A 23,239-nucleotide genomic window follows, 5' to 3' on the forward strand; every position below is an offset into this window, starting at 1 on the left:
CATCCCCAACCCAGTGCTGCCCAGTGCAAAGTAAGGGTGGAGAGGTGAAGCAAGATGAAGAAACTAATACTGAGAGAGGCCAGGAGAGAAATGTGTAACAGCAGTAACAGGAGAGGAGGGCGGCTGCTCACAGAGAAGTCAAGAATTGTGTGTGTGTTACACAAACAAATGTTCTTGATTTTCGTATAAACATATATCATGTTACAATAATTATAATATAGCATATACCGATTATAATTAGGTCTAATACACACACACCCGAACACATAAAGTCGGTTGAGAAAGCAGACGAGGTCGGTGATGTGGGGAAGGGGAATGCAGACAGAAATGTGCTTTCTGACCATCTTTGGAGCCTAATCTTGATTAGTTGGCTTATATGTTCTAAATAATTTATATCTCTCCCCAAAGCATTTGAGTCTTAAGTCAATTCTGTGCCTGTGGTTACGAATTAGACATATCCAATAGTACTCCTTTCCAGGCTCAAACTCGGATTCTTGTTGGGGTATTTAATAGGATGTAACATAAGAAAATTAAAACTTTATCACACACGATGTCTCAGAAAGAACTGTTGATAGTAAATACTGGATCTCTTAGCATTACAGACAAATAAGCTCGCCAGGTTTCCATAGGAAATAATTTAACAATGAAATTCTTGGAAATGAAATCCCATCACAAAGTATCATCAAGTACCACCCTTAAAATGATTAGAATTCAATAATTATTTGCACTAAGAGTGACTCGCCTATTATTTTAAACTCCAGATTGAGATGGTTGATCTCGGAGACGATTTCATTGGAACGTTTCCCATAAACCGTGTCATGGAAAAGTGCTGGAGAAGCCAACTGCTCAATATCAATTTTCAAAATTGTCTTAAAATGAGTGACTATCAATTGCCATTTTTCCCAGGGTTATTTATTTATTATCACATCTTTCCAGACTTGCCTCTAGCATTTTCAGATTCGGTTTCATGATGTTATCCTTTAGTGAAATGACTAGATTGATAATTCAGTAAGAATCTTCTGAAAGTTTTCAGTTTTGTGTTGAAAATGTCAGTAATACAAAAGAAGTAGAAATCACGACTTCTGCCCTCTTTATTGTAGTGACAATTAAGGTGCTCTCAGTGGACACACTAATATAATATAGGTTGCAATCAAACTAACTCAGGTTAAATAGCACTTACTCATCAGCATCTCTCTGCCAGTCATTCTGTGGTTAAATATTAAATGCACACAGATAATTATTATCATTAAATATCTTCCAACCTAAGGAAAATAGGGCTCAGGATCACATAGATAGTACAAGGGAGAGCTTCACATCTGTGTCCTTTTCGCTAAACCTATAGTGTTTTCAAGAGCAAAAACAAGGATTCATTTGCAGTTGGGCTTAGAGTTAAAATCAAGTCTGTTCTAGTTTGAATATTATGGGTCAGAACTCTTCATTGGAACAGTTTAAGTTCAAAAAATGGAAAGAAAACATATTTCATGAATTGACACAGAAACATGTTAACTAATTTGCTGCTCCTGCTGCTGCATCGATGGCAATGTTGACAAACATAATCTCGCTAAGACATAAATGCCGACCCTTTCTACAAACTTGCCCGGCCAGAGTGGGTGGAGGTACCAGGAGGAACTGGGTACCAGGGGAGCCTGCAGGGACAGGGGCAGAGCTTTCTGAGTGACAGTTTGCTGAGGGCCCGCACTGTACCTTTCCGTTTTCCTGTCTTACACATTCTCTCTGCACATACTGAGTTTTAATGAAGTTTAACTTAATGGATTTAATATACAGGGTATGGCAAAAGTAGGTGTGCAGGTGTGAGTACACAGGCCACAATTTATTCTTGTATTATTATTTATTTATTATTGTCTTATTTTCTGTAGGGACAACTGTAAACCTACTTTTGCCCCACCCTGTATATAAGGAGTTGGTAGTATAGACCCAAATAATGGAAAAAACAATCATCGATTTATTTCCTAAAAACAATTGTTACCATACAAATACATTTTAAAATTTAAACCAATATAATATGAAAATAACACACTCAATAAGGAGTTAACTGTATTCTTTGGCATAGTGAGAATTAATTTAGGTGGAATAAGTGTTCTCTTTTTTAGCGAGTTTGTTGGGGTGACGTTGGCTGAGGTCCCCCTTAGCAAAAGCTGGATTTGAAAGGACGGTAAGAGTTGAGGCTGTTCCCAACCTGACAGCTCTTTTCTGCTGAATTCCATTGTGTTTGCCACTTAGACCTATTCCCTGAGTCCGTCACTCAAAGCCAGCATTACCGATGGGCGGGTTGGTTTTCTGCGTAAAAAGAGAAAAGCCAGGGGACAGGCTGCATCCTATTCCATTCATCACCGATCAGGGGAGAGGTCTTTCCACACAGAACAAGAATTTGGGGTCATCCCAGCAAAATTCATCTTTTTCACATATTGCGTTACGTTGTCCTTTCTCCTAGAATAGGGATCCAACATGTTCCTACCCTAGGGGTTGAACCAGAAGTAATTTGTTTCCATCAGGCATCTCTCATCATGGGCACTGCTCATACATGAAAGCATAGGCAGGCCGCCCCACAGCGCATGTGTAAGTCCTGAGGCTCGTGGCGGTGAGAATGGTCTGGAAGTCGTTATGAGATGCACTTCACAAAAGAGGATGACAAACATTGGGGTCACAGAGCGGGAAACAGAACTGTTTCCATTTCTTCCACTGTAGCTCTTACAAGATCAAAGCCTCTTGGCTCTCGAGTAAGTAGCGTTGAGACCAGAGGCTCCTGTCTTCCTGTGTCTTTCCTTAAAAACCCGCAACGTGTCTGTGCACTAGAGTCCATTTCTTTTCGGGCCCCTATATTAATAATGGGCATACGGTTAGGGAGATACGTTTCACAAATGGCTTGGAGAATGGAGAAGATCATGATGCCTTTTGCTATAAACTAAATAAAAGGGGTACCACGTTCAATGATTTAATGTGAAATGAAGAAAATAAGTTAGTATTTCCTTCCTGTATAGCACTTGTGATTTTTATCTAAGTGCTTGTTTAGTAACAACCTCCTCCATTGTCACTTAAATATCTGATTTGTATTTCTTTTCTGAATAACCAAGTTTTTAGCAGAGACTGGAACCTAGAAAGTACAAAAGTAAATTTTTGACAAATGAGAACAATTCACTTTGATCCTGTTGTACTCAAGACTCTCAGAGTTTTATCTTATTTTAGGTAACTGTCTAAACACGGTGGCGTCACATAGTAATGGTAGAAGCTTTGATGGAGAAACTGTGAGTCGGATAAGATAGTGGGAGATTTCGTTCACTCTCTTCCTTAATTTGCCCAGCAAACCTGCGGGAACATTGTGTCATTGCCTCCAAAGGACTCCGCAGCTGAAGGACTTCAACCGCACGTGGTGAGTACAGAGCCGACACTCAACCCCAGGCAGGCATTTCTGAATTCAACTCTTGCCAGGATAGGGAGCGGCTTTCTACCATCGAAAAAAAGTTTATGTGTCAGATGTCAGGACCATTTTTTGCTGCAAACTACCTGACAGCACCCAGTGTAGGAAAATTGGGTAGTCTTTCCTAGGAATTCATTGACATTGCATATAGATCAAATTGTTTAATTATTAAATAACATAAATTAATTCAAGACGTCATAAATCCTCACACATTATAAACTAGTGGAAGAGATCTGGGCATCTGGAAGACGTAGACCAGAATGCATAAGCTGTTAAAGGTAGAGATTGCAGGTGTCTCACTCTGACCTGCACCAGAAATAATAATAATTACTGTTATTTATTACTATTACTATTATTATTATATTTTGTACAAGACTACATATTATAAACAAGAACAAAAGCATACAAGTATAAATTCCGTCTTAGCTAAAGCATACAGATTTCTTCATGAGATGGTATTTTCTGTTTCCAGTTCAGATGTGTTGGGAGGATGGATATGGAAGAGGAATCGGAAAGAAAACGTGTTTAATCAGATTCTAAGTATGGACTCCAGCTTGTGAGGAATGCCAGGCTGATTTCCATATCATGTAACTAACAAATCTGAATAACTGATCATAGCTACACAGACAACGCCCCACTTGCAAATGGTGGGCCCATTGGCTTAAGAGATGTTATGATGAAGGCTTACAAGGACCTCTCCCTGTCCCCACATGTCCCCTGGGGCAGCACAAAACACGGGACGGTGTGCAGCTGAGGGGCCAGGCCTTCCTTCCGGGTCCTTCTCCCAGGACACAGAACATGTTCTGAACATCATGAGAATCACCGCCTTGGCAGCATCGAAGGGAAGTGGAATAGCAATAGCGCGGGATCGACCCACCCCAGGTGCTGTAGGGAAATGGTCATCTTGGCCTCCTCCACCTCAGGGGATTGTTCACTCTCTAAGTCATTACATTCTTGTTACATTCCTCAGGTCTAAAAATGATATTTTAGCCTTTGCTAAATGTGATAGATCCACCTGTAACAACACTTATGACTTCTTTTGTGGTTTTGAGAAAAGGCACACTCTGCCTGAGCGAAGTTATTCCAAGCTCAAGGGTTGAGGTGTTGAGACTTGATGTTTGTGTGTTATACACTGACTGACTTCCTGTAAGGTGCGTTCCTAAACACTCTACAGGCTCCACATAGGAAACACTGCCTTTAAAGTGAGATCTCGCCATGTCATCTTTGGTTGCAGGCTTTTAGGGTGTCTTGTTTGAATGAGGTGAGAATGAATATATATCCAATTACTAGGCAAATTAACTCATTTCCTGTGAATTTGTAGAACAGCTTCAAGTTCATCAGCAATTATCTTTTGTGCACCTTGCACGTGCCACCGGATCAGCACTGATCTGGACTCAGAGTGAATGAATCCAGGGCAGAATAGAGGTGGGGGAAATGTTCTCCATTTGAACAAATGCTGAATTAGAATCTGCAGCATTTTCATAGCAAACGGGGATCCAGAGGACCATCCGAAGGAGCTATTTCAGGAAGCATAACTTGGCTGCCCTGTGAGAGAGAAAGTGCCCGAATGCAAGGCTCTGTACAGACAGAAGAAAAACAACAATATATTACTGTCCCATCAGCCCACACGGAATATGCTAGGCCTTATTTTCATGTTGCTTTTGGCATGAACCACAATACACTTGAATCATTTCGAACGATGTTAATAGGAGAATTTGTGTTGGCAAGAGGCCAACTAAAAGCTGCGGATACAAAAGCAGTAGCCAGAACTGTACACTTCTGTCTGGAGGGGTTTGCTAGTCACAGAGCGTGACAGGCAATTCCTGGAGGAAAACATGCTCCCTCCTTGTAAGTGGCAAAGGCTGAGAGAAGCCGGAGAACCCAGAGGACACGTGGCGCGGTAACTCACAGTGCAGCTGAAAGGAGCGCGGGGAATTCCCATCCCTCTCCAACCCAACACTTCCTCCGTAAGCAGGTTCTCTCCTTCTCTTCTCTTCCACGCTCCTGAAAAGCCACCAACCTGCTCTCTCACTATCAATGTATCAATTCTAGATACTTCTAGAATCAAACAGTAGTTTTAAAAACACCACCCGTGGCAACAGAGGCAGCGTTTGGAGAGATGCCGCTGAAACCAAGGGATGTGGAGGGTCACAGCCACCAGAGGAGGGGAGAGGCAGGAAGGACTCACCCAGAGCTTCTGAGGGCCAGGGCCTTGCTCACACCTGATCGTGGACCCCGCCCTCCAGAACTGTGAGAGAATGATTTGGTGTTTAAGCCACCAGTTCTCATATTCTATTAGGCTGCCCTGGAAACTAATTCAATGGGTAACACATTGGGAAAAGCACAGAAAACAGAAGTGCGAAGCTCAATAGTTAGTGAAAATATGAAGCTGCCCTTAGGACTCTTCCCAATGCCACCCCACCCCTTTCCCAAAGGTAAGGACCGTCACGACTTCTAACAGTCTAGTTTCTTCTGTGGATTATGTTTGTGATGGAACCAGATACTGTGCATTCTTGTCTGCCTGGCTGCTTCCACCCACTCTTATCTTTCAAACATTCAGCCACACACATACAATTTATGTATCCACTTTCCCTTAGATCCACGGATGCTTGGTGGTGTTCGTAGTTCAGTGCTGTTATAAATAGTGCTGCCCTCAACCCGCTCATGCATATCTTTCGGTTAACGTGTGTGCCCATGACTGTTGCTTATTTAACACAGACTATGCATGTTTACAACCTCTGTACAAAATGACAACTTTCTTTTTTGTTAATCCTCATCCAGGGATATTTTCCCATTGATTTTTAGAGAGAGTGGAAGGAAGGAGGAGACACACAGAGAGAGAAATATCGATGTGAGAGAAATACATCAATTGGTTGGGGATTGAGCCTGCAACCGAGGTATGTGCCCTTGACCAAAATTGAACCTGGGACCTTTCAGTCCTCAGGCCGATGGGCTATTCACTGAGCCAAACCAACTAGGGCAGAAAATACAAACAACTTTCTAGAAAGTATTTGCATCAGCTCACACACCTACCAGCAGTGAGTGAGGATTCTTATACTTGGTACCGATAGTCTTGGGGTTTCCATCATTCTCAGGGCAGGGCGGTCGCATCCTACGGTATTTTAACGTGTACTCACTTCCCTGGCCACTCATGAACACTTCCAGGTGCTACCGTGTGAGTGCCAGTGGTAAAACGACATGGGGACAAGAGTTTGCCAGAATAAGTGCCATGACAATAACAAGAAACATATGAAAGATAATGGTTCCTAGAAAATAGCATCGTTGGTAATACGTTAGTAAATAGTTTTCACATCTTCCGAGATCAGACGAGACCGGGCGCTTTCAGGGTGGTATGGCCGTAGGCAGTTTTCATATCTTAACTGAAATTAGTAGCACTTATTATTATGCACAAGAGACAAAAGCATGTAGAAATGGAAAGCCCCATTGAAAATGGTTTAAAGCGTCAGGATGTTTATTGCCTAATCTCATAACCACTTCAGAGCAGCATGGTTCCAGCAAACATTACCGAGGCCCCCTCTCCAGGGTCCCAGCCCGACAGTGAATACCCAGGCGCAGCGGTTCTCCATGGCTACAGATGCAGGGTCCCAGCCCGACAGTGAATACCCAGGCGCAGCGGTTCTCCATGGCTACAGATGGTAAGGAGGTCGCCTCGACATGTTACAGAAGAAAAGGTGGTACGTGATCACCGATTATTTCTCATGACTGGTAAGCTAATCGGTTTGTCCCTGATGACACACTTCGTATAGTTTGCAAATGAGGCCAATGTCCTGAACCAGATTTCACACATGTGATGTACTAGATGTGGGGAAAACTCTAAATAATAGGCATCTTGAAGTATTGCCCAGTTTCATGAAAATTAAAGTTTAAATTCCAGATGTAACACTGAGCAAGTGTTTCTCAAACCCAAGTGGGTTGTTATATGGATCTTTAATCCAAAGATCATGCTTAAAATGTTATTTAACACCTTAATGCATGACACTGATTAATGCTGCAGTCACACAGGGATCCTCTTGTTTCAAAATACAAGTATCCTTGAAATGAGAGGTCAATGAAATTGAGAAAAATGCCAAGATGACAGAAAGAAAGGGCTTATTAAAATGTTTTTGGTGACAGCTATATGGAAATATCTAAAACTCATATTTTTTCCCCACCAGCATTGAATACTTCTTTATAAAAAAATAAATAAATAAATAATTTCCCTGTGAAGATTTTTGTACAAGAATTGCATTTTTAAAGTCCCCTCCCCTCCCCCGGAACCATGAATGTTAAATAGCTATTACCCACACCAGATTCTATACCTGCACTTGGAGGCCTCTGAGCTCACATAGACACACACACACACACACACACACACACACACACGTCATACTCCCTCAGAGGGACACAGTGACTTTTCCCCAGACGTTAACTCAGTGGCACCCCCCTCTTTCTCCAGGTCACCCCTCAGCCATCCCCCTGACTTCATGTCTCGAGTTCCTGAGAATCATCGGTCTTCCTTTTGGCTGTGTCACTCAACTGCCACCTCATAGGAACCTTCTTCCTCTCCCCTGTGACCCTGGAATCTTGGGCCCAGAAACTCCCACATTCCCTACGTGGGGGGAGAAGGAGGTGTGGAGCTCGGATGGAAGGAACAGCCCTTGAGAGCCAGGGCTGAGGAAAGAACCTTCCACGCCTTCCATTGCGGCCTTTGATGCTGTTCTTTCCTCCAGAAACAGGGAGGAAACTCGAAGTCGCGCCCGCATCACCCGCCCAGTGGGATGAAGAGGAGTGTTCCTTCCGCCAACTGCAGGTAAGATCGATGGTCAGCTAACAGCTCATTCCCAGCCCAGGAATGATCCAGTCTAGGCTGACCGGAGTCTGCTTTGCCTTCTCTCTACCTATGACTTTGATTAAATGCCTGGTGCTTAAAAAACAAACAAAAAACCTTCTTTCTAGCTTTAACTTTGAACAGCATTAAACCCAGGAGAAGGAAAACTGGTCATCCTATGTTTGGGGAAGAAGACACTTCAGTGTTTCGGCACTAACTTCCATGTCTAAGCACGCACGTCTCCCAGGGTATCTGGTGTACTGAACTCCAGAGGCCAGTACTCTCACCCCTCCCCCTTTACAGAGGAAGCAACAGAAAATTCTAGAGACTGTTTGCTTTAACTGATGAAGTTACTTAAATAGTTGAACTAGGATTCACATTCTCTTCCGCTTTCAGGGTCTGCCTCTGACATTTTTAAGACTCGGGTCAAAAGTACAAATGGAGGCTCATAGACCGTACATCTACATACTTACCAAATCAAGCTAGTCAGATGTTAAATACAACATCTCATATATTCTTACCGTTACAAACACTGCCTCCTAAAACCCTAGAAGACCACATGCAAACTCAGATCTCTGACTCGGTGTTCTCAGGACAAAGCCCACCTCTCCTCCTCCCAGTCCTCCCTCTGTCCTGCATCACCCGTGGGCATCGCAGCTGTCCTATCCACACTGGCCCACACACACACCACGACCACCCTTGGCATCTCAAGGCTGGGAGGAGCTCACTTCAGGGGTGTGATCTATGCATGAAGGACAGACTCGGAGAAGCCAGTCCAGGTCCTGGAAGCAGGCTAAGAGCTGGTATAGAATTTGAGGGCCAGGTGTCTGGGGGGTGGTCTAAAAAAGAAGAGTTGGCTTGAAGCCATGGCCATCTTGCCCAACAGGATTCTAAGAGGACCAGCATGAGGCCTAGCAAAGCAGTTCTCCTCAACTCTGGTTGCCTTTGGGGCACATGAGCCTGGGGCACAGGGCGGGGTCCATGACTGTGGTCTGAGGGTAGTGATGGATGCCACATTACAAAGGCTACACTCGCCAGGCCACTGCCACCCTGCTGTCCAAGCAGCCTCAGGAAAATAACACATATAGAAAAGTGTCCTGGGAAGAAGCTCAAATAATGAGATCAGTTTAAGAAATTTTTTTTATTTTTTTCTCTCCAAAATTATCCAAGTGCGGTTTTCTCTCTGTAGAATACATTATTTTATGCCTTATGCAAATCATTATTTGTTGGCTCTAAATGAGGTGGAGTGAGTTGAAATACTAAAAATACTTTGCAACTTGACTCTAAGGAATTGTGGAGAAAATCCTGGCTTGTGAGCTGGGTCCTGGCTCCAGCTCCATTGTTAACAAGCCGCCCTGGGCAAGTCACTTAACCTCCCACCCCTGATCTTGTGGTCCAGGAAAGCACCCTCACAGCAGAGGCCCTGCGGACATAGGAAAGGCAGGGGAGGGTGAGAGGAGGGGGTAAAAGATCAACCAAAGGACTGGTATGCGTGCATTTAAGCATAACCCATGGACACAGACACTAGGGGGGTGAGGTCCTGTGCTGAGAGGCAGGAGTGGGCAGGGAGAGGTCAATGGGGGAAAAAGGAGACGTATGTAATACTTTCAATAATAAAGAATTAATAAAATAAAATACTCGATAAAAAAATGAGATGTAGATCAAACGTAAAAATACACAAAATATTTATTTTGGAAATCACACAGTGAAGTTATCTAGAAATCTGTGTATAGGTAGGCTGATAAAGTATACTGTTAATGTGGAGAAGAACTTTCTTCATAGCTTCTTTTTAACTTTTAAATACTGCAAATATTATGTAATGTCTTAGGGCATTATTTTCAAAGATATGCCTGGTTTTTAGAATGTAGGAAACAAAAGAGAAGAGCTTTTAGAAAATCATTTTCCTTGGGGAAATGTCCATGTTAGTTTCTGCCTTGCATGATTTTTACACTGAAGCTAGGATGTGCAATAAATAGGCAGGTGAGGCTACAAGAGGCATGTTCACAGTGAATTACTGCAACTACTAAATGTAATTCAAAATAGCTTAAAAAAATCCACCATTCAGTAGTAAAGCACCATGTATGTGTGCAAGAACTGAAAATTACTTACTTATCACATCTAGGTCCAGAAATATATTTTTAAGAGTCACTGTACAAGATATCACATATGAAGGAATTGATTAGATATTTTCCTAACTTAAGGCAGAATGGAATAGTTTCCCTTTTGACATAGTTAATCATTAATCAGGTAGTGCCTTATTCTGCTTAACAGCTTTCTATTTATATCAAACTAGAGGCCCGATGCATGAAGATTCGTGCAAGAATAGGCTTTCCTTCCCCTGGCTGCCGGCACCGGCTTCGCACCAGCCAGAGCCGCCTTCCACCTTTGTGCGCTGCCCAGGGGCCCAGAGTGGCCAGGGCAGGGTGGAACGCCTGCATCATTGCCATGGCGACGACACAAGCATCCCGGCCCGGTCGCCACCATCTTTGTCACATTAATTTGCATATTTCCTCCTTATTGGCTGTGGGTGCCACGATCTTTGTCATGAAGTGACAGTCAATTTGCATAGTCTGTCTTTATTAGGTAGGATACTTTTTTCTCACTATCACCTGACATTTAGTACACATATTATCATCATATTCATCAGGTAATAAGGGCAATAGGCCCCATGAAAAGTGAAACTTATATAAAAATAAAATTCAGTTCTTTAAAACTAGATTTTTAAATTATTTCAATTCAAGGATGAATTAAAAGTAAGTATATGATATGCTCTTCATAAGTATTTAATTCTCCCAAACCTTGAGCCCTTTGTTTTGCTGTCCCACTGCCCTAGAGCTTTAGAATCTTGCCCGAAGACTTCCACATAGGACAGCACCATCTGAGATTGTGACCACGAGCCTCATATGGTTATTGAGCACTTGAAATGTGCCTAGGGCAGCTAAGGAACTGAATTTTTAATTTCATTTAGTAATTAATACAAATTCCATTTAATTACAAGAAAACCGATGAGTGTGGTTGGAACAATTTGAGTACATGAGTCTACTTGTTCACCTGCAAATGTTATATAGTTTAAATTGGATCAGGTATTTCCCTTATTTCATTTTACTTAATTCATTGTGACTACCAGATAATTTGAAGTTATGTGTATGGCTCCCATTATATTTATACTGGGCAGCACTGGCATAGAATATGGCTGGCCTTGGTAAATCTAGCCTGTCTGTCTCCCAGGTTGGTTATTTCTATCAAGACTAAGCTGATGTTTGACTCCTTTATATTAGTCATTTGTCTTTGAGTTAAATAAAAACACTGAATATGGTCAAAATGTAGGATGAACCAAAAACATCATTGGAGTAGACATTTTTATTCTGTGCTATTCCCAGTGACACTGGAGTGTTTTTAAGTGATATTAAATGATCCAAAACTGGTTGGTTTTAAGGTCCTTAAATATATTTCATTTTTAAAAATTATTATTGTTTTCTAATGTTTTTCCCTGCTCTCAGACAATGAATTTTCTCCCTTCGGCAACCCCACTAAAGACACATTTCCTAGAAGGCGGTTCTTCCCTAAGCTCCTTATACACCTTTGCTGTTCATTTTCTGTGAACCAGGAAGTCAATGAAAACGGTCCTTCAGCATTGGGTATAATATGTCATCCATTTAGCTCTTGCTAAGCATGTACTAGTATCCAGACCATGTGTCCCAAAGACTTTCAGAGAAAAGCAATAATATAACATAATGTCCGTTTAATGAATATTTCAGCTGCTTAGATCATTTGATTTCTATTTTTCTTTTCTGCTTAACTTCCATTTCTGGCATTGTTCTAGATGTTCCATTTGGCTAAAGAAGTGAATGTAGGTGTTATAGTTTCCATTTTTAATATGATTTTGGCTCAAAAGTTAGTGCAAATTAATTAATTCTACAGCTGCTACTATCTACAAAAAAATGGAAAAAGGAATCATACCAACAACAGTTCTGAAATATAGTATATTAAACCAAGAATCAAAATATTTTATCTGCCAAATAATTTATTTCTGAATGAAAGTCCATTAAGAGAACATTCAGAACCATTCAAGGGCTCAGCATTATAAGTGACTTTGAAACACTAGCCAGGAGGGTGGATTTTGTTTTTCATTTAATTCCATTTTGTAATAAGACTACTGTTCATATTACAAAATGAATTGACATTGGATTATAAAGTATACTCCAAGATCCACTTAAGAGGTCTAACTAGTTGTTCTCATCTTGGTATTAGTATCAAAGTTCAGATAACATTTAAGTTTATTGACTACTTTTGTGCATGTTTTATTTCTTTTGGAACCTATTTATTTATTTTCATGCCAGAATATCCATGAATCATGACAGTAAAAAAACAAAACACTTGAATTTCCACAGATAACTTTACTCATGCAGTTACCAGTTTTAAAAACCTTACAGTAGATTATAAAGAAATCAAGATAAAATACATTCAATTTTTGTAAAAGATATCGAAGTCAACTTTAAAAACATTTAAGGAGTTCCAAAAATGTAGTCACATTTCTTGCTTGAAAAAAACATTGGGTTGTGAAAGTGCTTGATCTAATGTAAGAAGCACGAAAACACAGTCGATCCCCAAAGACAGCGTGTAGAGAGGACCTGCTGAAACAGTGGATGGCACTGTGGGACTCAGCGAACGGCACGCTCAGCGGGCCCACTTCCTGGTGCTTTGACAGATACTAGCTTCGTGCTCTCGTCGCTGCGTGAGGATAGGCATCTGTGAAACTGGAAGTGTCTTCTAATGTAAAGTCTCCAAAAGAGCAAAATGGGGTAAAGTCAGAACTCAGTTTCCAAAAGAACCAACATTTGAAGGTGTCCTTAGCACCTGTGGTTTCTAATGTAGTTCTGACAACATTGGCAATAAGAACCTAGTGGCAGATCCCCCTTGGGTGCAAAGCACAGAACAAATACAACTGTGCAGAGGCACCGGCTTCACATTGTCCTATTCGTTTTTTGATCTTTTCTGTCAAGACATCAGCTCCACCCTGCTCCAAGCTGTCACCCCAATGTGTATATCAAGGGGGTAAACAAGATTTGTTAGACTGGAAGCATTTTGAATAGTTTTTTAAACTTCAAAATAACTTCTCACATTCTGCCACATTTACTGAGGTTGTTCTAAAATGAACTGAAGAGAAACTTAAGTCCCTGTTCAAAAAGAAAAACGAAACTGAAATGGCAACAGACAGAATGCCAGCGTGAAGGCTGTGCCCACCGCCTTGTGGAATGGAATTGTTTGTCCCTCTAACAACAGCTCTAATCATGCTTTTCCGAATGGCTCTGTTGCTGAAATTCAGTAAGAACCGAACTCATTCCTTTTGTTCCCTCATGCGCGGTGTCCTCTGAATAGAAATTTTACTTTTCAAAGTTACCAGTGGCCTATACTTGAAGAAATACGAAACTTTTTCAAAAAGATATATGTTTAAAGTAGCTTATAATGTTTTAGGGTTTATGGTTTTCTTTAAGAATGTGAAGAAAGCTCTGTGGCCCTTCGCCGCTGAAAAATGCCCTTGAGCACAAAATGCTGCATCCAGTCAGTGGATTTGTGGTTGTACTGAAAGGCTCCTCCGACGGTAGGAGATCTCGGGTGGAATACTTCTGAGCTGTATTACTGTCAGCTAGTTCTCGAAATAATTCAATCATGTTTTATTTTTAATGATATCGTTAATAGTTATTTGAAAGGGATTTAAAAATCATGTTGATCATGAGTGGATAGAAGACGATCAATTCCTATATAAATGTAAGGATGACTCATTTTTATTATTAATCTGGCAGTTGAGAAAACAGAGGCCAGGAGGAATGATACCCAGGCATTCAGCACACCCATGACAGAACAAAAAAGAATTAACAAATCAGGAGAGAGAAGGAAATAATGTCTATATAGATTAGCCTCCGCCCATCTTTTCTTTTTTAATAATTTTTTCTTTATTGATTAAGGTATTACATATGTGTCCTTATCCCCCTTCCCCCCTCCTCACTCCCATTCATGCCCTCACCCCCTGGTGTCTGTGTCCATTGGTTAGACTATATGCATGCATACAAGTCCTTTGGTTGATCTCTCCCCCTTCCCCCCACCCTCCCCTACCTTCCCTCTGAGGTTTGACGGTCTGATTGATGCTTCTCTGTCTCTGGATCTGTTCTCCCCTCTCCCCCTGCATCTTTTCAATCTCTAAATATTGGAGTTCCCCAGGAAACAGTCCTCACCCCTCTTCTCTTATCCATCTATACTCAGGCCCTAAGTGAGTGTATCCAGATTCCATGTCAAATGCCACCTGGACGTTCAGCACAGCGTCAACATTACCTGCAGTCCCCGTCTCTCTTCTAATTCCAGACTCATGTTAGTGTCTACTGGCCTTCTCCATCTCAAAGTCTGCTATGCAGCTCTGGGTGAAGCCCTTTTTCAAGACCTCTTCCTCCTGAGGTTTTGCTCATTTCAGTAAGAGAGCATTTCCAGTTGCTAAGGCCAAGAGTCTTGGTACCTCACTATCTTCCTGAAGGAAAGACCCATAAAATATATGCAAACCCTGCCCAGTCTCTGGAAATCCTGCCCTTCAGTTTAAATAGTGCCGCTTTCTTTGCGGAGACGTGACAAGGTGCTCTTTTCTTTGAAATCAAGAAACACCATGGCTTTATTATGCCCGTGTTACTCTACACTCACAAGGAGAAAACCCAGCTCACACACATCGCTGTCAGTCAACAATTATTTGACAGCGAACAATTCATTTGATCTCTCTGATCCTCAGTTTGCATATCTGTGAAATGCAGGGATTATAAAGATTAGTAAAATATAATGCAGGCAAAGTTTCCATTCATGTCATCAACATTTGTCAAAGACATTCTGGGTGAATCATTGTAAACGTGTAAAATGAAACATTTCTGGGTAGGAGACTCAGAATTTGGTTATTATTCAGGAGTCTGAGAAGCAGTTTTAACAGACACAGTCTAGGAGTTTAAAGTCCACAGCGGGTAAGAGCAGCATGAAAGGCATATTGTTATCACCCTAATAAATATTTAGTAAGCATCTACTAGGTGTGCTATGCTTTTTGTAAACACAGTTATAAAAAATGAAACACTACAAGCAAACAGTTGTACAAATTTGTGTGACAGCTAGACCAGTGCTTAAAAAGTCTTTTGTTATAACAAAAGCAAGCATTCCACATATTTTTGATACAAATATGACATCTAGCACGTTGATTTAAAAATAAAGGGGCTCATAAACGAATTATTTTGTCTTTGTGACAATAACAAATCCATCAGAGTGATTCTTTAATGCAGTGATTTTCCACCGGTATGCCACAAGAATTTTTAAAACATTCAATTTCTGACTATTTAGTCAGGGGCACTGACTTCTTTTCCATTAGATTGTCAAATAAAAATGACAACAGCCAACACAACCCTAGCCATCTGGTGTAAATGAATCAAAATTATACCTAAGTTTTGTGAATTCAGCAAAAAATATATTTTTTGTTGTGCCGCAGAATTTTAGTAATTAGGTTTATGAGATGAAAAGGGTTGAAAACCGCTGCTTAATGAATTGACCAGTTGGTTGGCAATGCAGAGACACAGCCTCGCCTAGAACATAAAATAATTTGCCAAATCCTCCAACTCAATGAAAACAAAATTAAACAACACCAGCAAAGATTTCCAAATGGCTGGGTGGGACTCCCCCTCTTCAGCCTGGGCTTTGGAACTGCAGACACACGCCGTGTGCGCCTTTTAATATTCTGAACGAGGTCTTTCTTCTGTTGAGATAGGGGGTGCTTTATAGAAGATGTTCTTTTTCTGAAGAAAATTTCCCTGATGTAATAAACTTAGAGGGAAGAGAAGGTGGTAGCAGATAGAAGGATGACAAAATAAAGACAGAACAATGAGTTGAAGGCAATGCTGTTTTGCTGTGAGGTTTACTTGGTTGGGAAGTGTCTAAGTCTGAAGTGAAGACAGAAAGAAAGCCAGGGATCCCTGTGGAAGCTGGGCAGGGATCACAGCCTAGTGCTGAGCAGGGAGCGGCGGGAGGATTCGTCAGGAAGGATCAGTCTACTGGATAGGAGTGGACCAGTAACAAGCCGGATTTATACTCTGAAGTTACCTCTTTTCCTAGCTTATCATCTAAAAAGAGCTACTTCTAAAGTTAAAAGCATTGCCAATTCTTTTTCTTTACCCTGTTGTTGAAGACTCTACAAAAAAAAAAGGAGTTTGGTTAAAATGGATTTATTGTTGTTAAGATCCAATTATTTAGATGGAAAAATCAAAGCAGGGAAAGGAGTGTCAGACAGAACCTGACCTGATGGTAATTCTAGAAAAAACTCCTAGGAGGGACCGAATAAGTGAGATGAAAAGAAATTAGATCTCCCTGTGAAAAGGTCTTTCTCCTTTAGCTCATAAAAATAGTCTTTCAAACAATCTTACTTAAGACTTGAGCTTCCAGGGCTGAGCTGCCTGCCCTTACATCATCTGACATTCATTAACTCTATAAATCCAGGGCAAGGCATGCCAAAGGAACACTGAGTTTAGACTCAACTACACAGAAGGTGATTGAGCTAATGCAATCTCTGTTGCTGAAAATGGATTTGAAGCTCATTATTTTTGGTTGCTGTTTTGTTTTTCCCTGTTAAACATTTTTTTAATGCCCCCCCCCCCCCGCAAAATCATAAAAACTGGAAACTTGTTATTTGTCTTAAATCTACAGATTTGGCATGTTAATTACGGGCATTGAATTTGTTCCCTATTAAAACTAACAGTAAATAGAGATTTAAAAATCTCAGGGATTTGAGATCTTTCTCTAATCTACTGAATGAATCTACGCAAGAGGATTGCAAGTGCAAACCAATTTCAGCTTCTTTTTTGCCTCAGACAGGTCTCTGCTAATTCTCCTATAATTACAAGCACTATTGACTTTCTATTAGACAGGAGTGATGAATAGCAAGGACCTACAACCAAGATTACTCTACCCAGCAAAGTTATCAGTTAGAACTAAAGGTCATATGAAGAACTTCACAGACAAGAAAAAGCTAAAGGAGTTCATCACTACCAAACCAGTATTACATAAAATGTTAAAAGGTCTCCTTTAAGAAGGAAAAGAAAAAGAAGGAGAGGAAGAAGAGGAAGAAGAGGAAGAGGAAGAGAAAGAGGAAGAGGAAGGAGGAGGAGGAGGAGGAGAGGAGGAGGAGGAGGAGGAGGAGGAAGAAGAAGAAGAAGAAGAAGAAGAAGAAGAAGAAGAAGAAGAAGAAGAAGAAGAAGAAGAAGAAGAAATATAAATAATATAATGGCAAATAAATACATATCTATCAACAGTTGAATCTAAAAATCAAAATAAATGAATAATGAATATAATGAACCAAATAAACAGATGAATAAAATAGAACCAGAGGCATAGAAACAAGGAACAGACTGAAGAATGTCAGCGGGAAGGTGGGAGGGGACAGGAAGAGATTAACCAAAGAACTTAAATACAGCTATGCATAACCCATGGCCACAGACAAGAGGGTGGGGCAGGATCCTGGTGGAGGAGGGCAATGGGGAAAAAAAAGCAGAGAGGGAGATCTGTGATACTCCCAACAATAAGACTGAAAAAAAAAAGATCTGCATCACCATATGAAATCCCCTTTCAAAACTACACTTGAGAAAGTAAGCTGTGGTTCCTTAAGCAGGAGGTCCACTTAATCGAAGCCACTGATCATGTGTTTTGTCTTATTGACTTAGCAAGAGAATTCCAGAAGTTCCTCACTCTCTGTTCACACACATCAGCCTCTGACTTTAATATCTGAGTCATTTTCCAGAAGACTCCCTCAAAGCCTCCTCATTCTCTGTTAACAGATTCCTGTCATGCTGGTATTTCCAGGGTTCTGTTATATGCCCTCTGATTTTCTCTCTCACACTCAGAGTTTTCTCTGCATCTGAGCGAACAGACAATCTCACCTGGATGCCTCAGAGGCATTTCAAGTGCAACAAGTTCAACCAAGAAATCATATCTCCTTGCCCCCAACCTCCTACTGGGCCTTTCATTGTCTCAGGAAAAGGCATATTCATGCCAGAAATGGGCATTTCTTATTCCTTTACCTCCCTCCAATTTCATGGAGCCTCCCTCACCTCGTCTGGTCGTCCCACCACCCAAACATCTCGGGGTTCTGGACACTTTTCCCAGAACTCATTGACACTTTTCTAAACTAGGCCATCGTCATTTCTCTCCTGGGTCACTACAATCATCTCTGAACTGGGCATCCTGCCCTAGCCTGCTCACCCCCACCCCATTCCCCACCATCCACATGAAGTGATCTTCCTAAAATATGGTTTCATGTGCTTTCACTCCCCTGCTCACAATAGAAATGACTCCTAATGGTTGTCTCTTAATAGAGCTGGAAACGGATCAGTTCCCTGCTAACCTCTCTGGGCTCATCCCCTGCTTCTCTTTCCACTGACACCCGCTGCTCTAACTTCCCTACACCTGCTTGGGTGCTCACCGGCGTCATGCTCTCTGTGCTCTCCAGCCTTCGTGCAGGTGACTCATGTTTCCATGGAAATCGTCCTCTGTCCCCACATGCTTACAATGACTCACTAATGATCCCCAGGACTCCCACCTTACCTCCTGCAGTCCTGGCTAACTCCCTAGTCGACTCCCTTGTGCTGCTCTGGCCACCTTATTAACTCTACTTTTTGTTTGGAAGAATACATTTAGGAGTTCTGGGTGAGACTCTTTAACCTTAGAGTTTGGGAACTTTATAAACAACATGAAACGGAAAATATTCTCAACATGCAGGAGGATGTTTAATTTAAGGTGATACTCCTGGTTATTTGATCTCAAAGAATTTTTAGGAAACTGTAACAGCAATCTACAATTTTGTAAGCAAGTAATAAAAAATGGATATATTTTATTATTTTTAATAATTATTATTTTGATAAATGTTAGTTGCTATATAGTATGATTCATTACCCCATTTAGCTATCACACATGACATACAAGATCCAAGATTCATATTTAAGCTCCAAAACAGTGAGAGTGGGAGGGAAGTATCTGTACAAGGTTAAAGGTAATAAATCTGAAGTCGACCACTCCCCTGATCCTCCCTCCCCATACCCTCCCCCAGGTTTAAATAATCAAAAATGATTCTATAGATCTATATCTATGCCTAAATCTATATCTCTGCTGTATCTGTGTCCTCTAGATCCATATGTATCTCTATCTCTGTCTCTATATCTCTATCTATATCTATATCTATATCTATATCTATATCTATATCTGTATCTGTATCTATATCATCTATTTTTATAGATATCATCTATATCTATTAGCAAGGCTGATCCTTTATCTCTTACATTTTCATGACTTTGAACTTAGAAAGAAAGGTTAGGAAGTAAGAGATAATATGCAATTTATCAAAAGTGCCAACCTCAGTCACTTTTGAAATGAGAAATTTCTAACTGAGCCGGAGTAAGAATAAAATGATATGACAGCATTGAAGCCAGAAGGTGCGAAGCCTTGGAGACTGGCTTTATGGATTCGCCTGCACTCTATTATCTCCTGCTGGAGGCTCAGCCCTGGAGACTCCTCCATTATACTCTTCATTACAATCCATCACCAGAACCTTGGAACGGCGCACCCTTGCTATGCTTTTCGATGAATACATTAAACGTGTTCAATGACCCAAGGAAAGTGTTTAAGAATGTCAGGAAGAGAATGAAATGAATCTTTCGCTCATGTAGTGTCATTTTTACTTTGTACGTGTTATTTCATTTACCCTGGCCCCCCGTCAATGAATTTGGTGTTACTATTCCTACTTTCACAGGAAGTCCATGAGGTTGAGAGATTAATTGTGTGTGTGTGTGTGTGTGTGTGTGTGTGTGTGTGTGTAGGACCTCAAAATTCAGGAATTCACACTGTGTTTTCTGACTTTAAATCCTCTTTGCCATTATATGGAAACATGGGTTATGCCACATGGTCAAGATACATTCATATATTTTACCTTAATTATTTTTAAAATAATAGAATAGCTGCTCACCCATAATTAAAAGTCTCCCTTTGCCCCTTCCTTGCTGACTTCTGGGTGGAATTATGCAAATCAGAACTGAAACACATTAATTAGCTATGCATAATTACAATAGCAAACACTCTTTATTACTGCCCATCTTCTAGTTGCTTGACACATATTCATTTAATTAATCAACACAACAATGCTGGGAAGTCTGTCACTTGAACCCGGGTAAATACTGCTACCACTCACTGAGTGAGAAGGAAATCAGGGGTTCTGGGGGACAGTTGAGGAGTTTGTTTCCTCCACCAGACAATGACCAGCAAGGGTTCCTGTTTGGCAAAGGGACTGAGATGCTGGAGAAAAGAGACAGCAAATGGAAAGTAGAGATAAGTGTCCACCTTCATGAGGACACCCTTCAAAAGCAGCCAAGACCATGCCCTGAATTTGCTTCTCGCTCTTAGCTCTGGTAAGGAAAATACTGTCCTGAGAAGGGGCTGTGGGGCTCAAATAACTTGTTTCTCAAGAATATTCTGTATCGAACAGTGAAGCTCTTCATGTATTATTTTCTAGAACAAGTGGGAAAGCTGACACGGTGACATCAGTCTTCAGTCCCGAGAGTGAAGCTGTATGGATACTGGGGGCCTCAGTTCTCATGCCACTAGATCTATATCTGTAGATTTATATCTATGCCTAAATCTATATCTCTGCTGTATCTATGTCCTCTAGATCCATATGTATCTGGGGGCCAATCAGCCAGGTATAAAGTAAGTTAGGATGCCTGACCTGAAAGTCTTGTCCAGACAGGTGTACACTATGTGTCTAGCATGGGTGGCCCATGATTGCGATTCTTCTGTTTATGAACGTGGACTGCTCACTCTCTAAAACAGTGGTTCTCAACCTTCCTAACGCCACAACCCTTTAATACAGTTCCTCATGTTGTGGTGACCCCCAATTTCATTGTTACACATTGAACATAATTAAAGCATAGTGATTAATCACAAAAACAGTATGTAATTATATATGTGTTTTCCGATGGCCTTAGGCGACCCCTGTGAAAGGGTCGTTCGACCCCCAGGTTGAGAACCGCTGCTCTAAAACGACCTCCAGAATAACCCGTGGTTAAGCAAAGCTCTGTTTATTAACCTACTGCGATAAGGAAGAGCGTCGCCTAGACAGAGCCTTGTTTGTGTCTCAAGGAGGAAGACTAAGCTGGGTTAGTACAGGCTTTGGAAGTCCAGGATCAGGTGGTTTAGGGAGGGTCTCTCCATTCAAGGACCTAATTAAGATAAGACAAATTCATCAGATACACGTTTAGATGGGTGGACATAATGAGGTGAGGGTCTGGAAGTAGTTTTGATAAGAAAACAAAGCTATGAAAATCTTTTTGTCTCTACAGGAAAGTATTCATTGAAAATAAAAGCTAAATTGTTGGTCCGTGGTTGGACAAGGAGAGATTCTGGACAGTGAATGATATGGCTAACCTGGTCTGTATATTGATGGGCTAAGTGCTGAGGGAGGGTCAGCCCACAGGGACACCTCGGGCTTCACGAGGAAATTATTCTTTCCCTATCACAGGTGCAGAAAGTGAGCTAGTAACTTTCCAAGGGTCACACAGCTTCAAGTCCACAAGATTTCTCAGTAATGTGTCAATACAGATGTATTTGCCTTTCTCTCTACAAGAATAGTGACTAGTGTAGACTTATTTCTGTTCTCATTTTGGAAGTTGAAAATAGGTTGATGATCATAAGTATTCCTTTGTAGCTATACCACACACTAAGACTATCTGCCCTGTTTGAGGAAAATACTTTTTAAGTACAGTGGGGCCTTGACTTACGAGTTTAATTCGTTCCGAGACCGAGCTCGTTAAGGAGCTCGTTAACTCAAATTACTCTATCAACTCAATGTAAAAAATCGGCCCAGAGACAGCTGGTATCTCAAAAAACTCCTTAGTCGGGACACTCGTAAGTCAAGGCCCCACTGTATTTTCAGCAGCAGATTTAAGATTACACTTCTCATTTAGGTTGTTTCTTTTTATCTTACTCTCTTCTTGAATTTCTCATGTCACACAATCACTTGGAAAAAATTACCAATATATCTTGGATGTAGCAATGTTGCACAGAAGCAATTAAATTGGATTTCATGAAAACCAAAACTGAACTTCCATGTATATTTGCCTTCATTATATACCAATTAACTGTCAGTGTACTTTTCTATTTTTTTGACTACTTGAAATTTCTCAATAATGTACTTAAAATTCAGAGCATTCATAATCACCATCAATTATTATGGATTTTACTCTTGCATGTACACGTCACTTGACTGATACAGTTCCCATCAATGAAGCACATTCCAGGCTACATTTAGGATGTGTACCTAAAATTGAAAGTGTGGTCAGATATTAGCGATAAATCTGCTGATATGGTTAGTTCTTGCCTCTGAGATAAAATCTCTATTTTTAATTTTTTGAAGAACTTCTGTACTGTTTTCCATATTTGGGGTTTATTTGGTATATGAGTGTATAGTTTTATCAAATTTGGAAATTTTCAGCCAATAATTCTTCAAATAGTTTTCTTCCCTACCCACTTCTCTTCTCCAGGAATTCCAATCACATTGTTTTTAAACTGTCCCACAGCTCACTGATCCTGTGTTTATTTTTTTAAATTCTCTTTCTCTGTGTATTTGTTTTGGGTAGTTACTATTGCTATATCTTCAGATTTACTAATCTTTTCTTCTAAAAATTTTAATTTGCCCTTAATACTCTCCAGTATAATTTTTCATGTCAGACTGCAGATTTTTTCTATATCTTCCATTTCTCTAACTTTTTTATTGGTTAAAATAGAATACAATATAACAACTGTTTAATATCTTTGTATTAATTATAACATCTCTGACTCTTCTGAGCAATTTTGATTAATTAATTCTTCTCATGTTTCCTACTTTCCTACTTTTTACATGTCTGGTAATTTTTTATGGCCAGAGA

This window comes from Myotis lucifugus, unplaced genomic scaffold (assembly GCF_000147115.1).
Source record: "Myotis lucifugus unplaced genomic scaffold, Myoluc2.0 scaffold_309, whole genome shotgun sequence".
In the NCBI taxonomy this organism is placed as follows: domain Eukaryota; kingdom Metazoa; phylum Chordata; class Mammalia; order Chiroptera; family Vespertilionidae; genus Myotis; species Myotis lucifugus.